This window comes from Dipodomys spectabilis, unplaced genomic scaffold, assembly GCF_019054845.1.
Source record: "Dipodomys spectabilis isolate Male_0828 unplaced genomic scaffold, ASM1905484v1 ptg000029l, whole genome shotgun sequence".
Classification (NCBI taxonomy): Eukaryota; Metazoa; Chordata; class Mammalia; order Rodentia; family Heteromyidae; genus Dipodomys; species Dipodomys spectabilis.
In genome coordinates this window covers 2520885-2524385 of record NW_024870706.1, presented here as the reverse complement: position 1 = coordinate 2524385, position 3501 = coordinate 2520885, and the positions used below count along the sequence as shown (strand labels likewise).

At 35.7% G+C, this 3501-nt stretch overlaps 1 pseudogene; it reads right to left on the bottom strand.

The window, feature by feature from the left end:
* Positions 1 to 2629: 2629 nt before the first annotated feature.
* On the bottom strand, positions 2630 to 2726 carry LOC122104637 (annotated as a pseudogene).
* Between the last annotated feature and the right edge of the window lie 775 nt (positions 2727 to 3501).

Here is a 3501-nt window from a genome sequence, read left to right as displayed (position 1 = left end):
AAGAAATCCTCAATACCAATTTCCACAAAGTTTTGTCACAGATACAATCTCCCTGCCTTCTCTAGCTGCTTTATTTTCTTATTCCTTCATTGTACAAGAAAAGTATGATTCAACTGATTTCAGTCAGATCTGTTACTAGAATTATCCATGATTTATTTTATTGTCTGTAATTTGGTAAAGTTATGTCTCTTTACATAGGCTACTAAAAATGTATTTACTAATTTCAAGTAAATACATAAATTCTATTTCCATCTCTTTTAAAAATAAAATTTTGTCTGCTCTACAAATTGATCAGAAGCATGGATTTTGTGGCTAGCTAGGTCATTACACATCTGACTCTTTCTTTCTCTCTACCTTTCATGGTTCTCATAATATGACTGCTCCATAATTATCCTCATTTATTTTGCTTTTATATTTTTGGTTGCATCATTTCACTTTTTGCTCTGCCATTTAACAAATCATTTATATAGAAGGCATTATTTCCTATTTTCTCATTCCTAGAATAAGTTGCACATGAAGACATCACTGGTCCTCATTTTCAGTGTGTATGTTTGAATACGGAGGAACATCTTTCCTCTGCTCTCCATCAATTCCCTACTCTCCATTTAGAATAATTTCGAATAGTAAAATTGGAAAAAGAGAAAATAAATCATGTGAATAAATAGTTGCAGAAAATTCACCAGATATTTCTGACCAGTTCAACCAATGTGAACTAGTAGGGAAATACGTGGACACCTCATTCCCACTGGCACTCAAAGTCTCTGGTTAGGCAATTCTTAGGAATATGGGGAACAAGATGAAAAAGCAAGGAATGGTATCAATTGCAGGAAAAAAAATTGGAGAAGGATCCAAGCAATTTTCTTCATTGGGCTGCCGAAAATATTCAGCTTATTACAGTGCGGAGACTTCTTTCCCAAAAGGCCACTCATGTGAATAGTAGGGATGATGATGAGTATACCCCTCTTCGAGAAGCCTACAGTGGACACTTAGACATTGTCAGTGAGTTGGTGTCTCAAGCGGCACATGTAATAACTGTAGATGACTGCACACCCCTGCACAGTGCATATACGTGGAATAATACCAGAGTGGCTTCTTTCTTACTTCATCATGATACAGATACCAATGCCCAAACTAATGGACTCTTTTTTTTAAATTTTTTTTTGGTCTGGTCGTTGGGCCTGAACCCTGGGCCTGGACGCTGTCCCTCAGCATTTCAGCTCAAGGCTAGCGCTCTACCACTTGAGCCACAGCATCACTTCTGGCTTTTTTTCTGCTTATGCGGTGCTGAGGAATCGAACCTAGGTTCTCATGCATGCAAGGCAAGCGCTCTACCACTGAGCCACCTTCCCAGCCCAAATATTTTTGTTTGTTTGATTTTTGTTGTGGTGGTGTTTTTTTTTTGGTCGTACATGTGGCTTGAGCTTTGGGCTTGGGTGATGTTTCTGTGCTCTTCAGCTCAAGGGGAGCACTCTACCACTTGAGCCACAGTTCCACTTCCCCAAACTAAAGGACTTTTGACAGACTTACATCTTGCTTTCGAGAATTGAGATAGTAAACATATGCTGGATAGCCTTCTGTTGAACCATTATATGAAACCAGGCCTGAAGAACAATATAGAAGAAACTGTATTTGATATTTCCAAAAGGATAATTATGTATCACTACCTCTATGAAGTTGTGAAAGGCTGTACAAATTGTTCACCGAAGTCCTAATGATCGGGTTAAGGTTCTTAAATTTCAAAAATGCAAGTCCATCTTTTGTGTCCCTACAAAACATTTTCACAATCCAAATAAGAGCAATATCTTTTTTTTTGGTCAATCATGGGGCTTGAGCTTTGGGCCTGGGAGCTATCCCTGTGCTCTTCAGCTCAAGGTGAGCGCTGTACCACTCGAGACACAGCTCCACTTCCAGTTTTCTAGTGGTTTATTTGAGATAAGAGTACCACAGACTTTCCTTCCCAGGCTGGCTTTGAACCATGATCCTCAGATCTCAGCCACCTGTGTAGCTAGGATTATAGGCATGAGCCACCAGTGCCCGGCAGCACCAATATTTTACTGTAAAAATTCATGGATTCCGTGGAATTCTTCCAAGTGAATTTCCTGCCTTGGATGTAAAAATGTATTCAATAGTTTTTGTATACATGTATAATAATTTCTTCAGAGTTTGTGATTTTTTAATCAGAAATAATTTTAATTTACCTGTTGAAATGAGTAGTACAGAAACTAAAATATTTCTGATGCTTGTCTGAAAAAGTATATTTTAAGATATTCTATATTCTATGTTCGCATAATGTTCATAATTTATTTTCTCCTAGATATACTTTGAATTCTACATTATTTTATAATATATAGGTTCATTAATGTGTCCTTTCCGATTGCATTCCATATAGAACAGTTTGATTCCTTTTATTCTAGGTCTTAATATTATTTTTCTTTGGGATAAAATGTCAGTGTTGTCTAATTTGAAAAGTTTTGTAAAGTTTATGCTATGTAAACGCCTTTCTTAGGTGAAGATTTAATACACTGGTGTCAAACTAAATTTAATAATATGAATTACGTGTATTGTTACACTTGTAATTTTGTAATCAACTTTTTAATAACTGTTTTTCATTTCTTGCATCTGAAGAATGAAAAATATGGAATACTTCTCAAATTTTCATATTATCCTTGTGCAAGTGCCATGTTAATCTCTGTATTGTAATTTGAGTATACGTGCTGCTGAAGCACGTAATATCCTCTAAATTTAAGTAGTTAATGATGCAATCTTTATACAGGCTTATATCTATGGGTGCCTACTTGTAAGAAGGAAACCTTATTGTTCCTAACAATGCTATCGATCTTATTTCCCTTAAATTCTGTGAATAGTGGAAAAAAATTATATTGATCAGTCGATTGCTCACATTTGCAAAATTTTTTTGTCAATGACTATATTAAGTCTTTTTATTTGGTATTTGATCGTACTCTTAATTATTTATAGATAGGTCCAAAGGTGATGGCTTTTTCAAGTACTTATTTATCCAATTGAATTAGCTTTGTGGACCTAATGGATTCCAAGTAAGCATTGCTTAAGAGCTACTTCTAAACTTCTTCAGCTGACAATTTCCCAAATGAGGTGTTACTGGAACAAATGTCTACCTGAGCCTTTACCCTTCTTCCATGTGGTAACATACCAACTAGAATATCTTACCCTGACAGCAAAGATTTTCTTACTAGAACAAAACTAATCTTGGTTACAAGAGATCATAGAGAGATGAACCGTTCAAACAGAACTGTTCAGACTAGAAGGTATTTTATCAAAATATAATTGTTTCTTATACCTTCCATTTCAAAAGTAGCTAAAGCCAAGAAGGTGGAAAAATTGTTCGTATGCATGATTACTTTCTGTTCTGGCCTGTCTACGATCCAACCAGGGAGGAAATTACACTACTGCCTTTTTATAACCAAATATTTTCAGAGTTGCAGGAGAAGTGCATATGTTTCTCCTCATTATTAGGCATTAAAT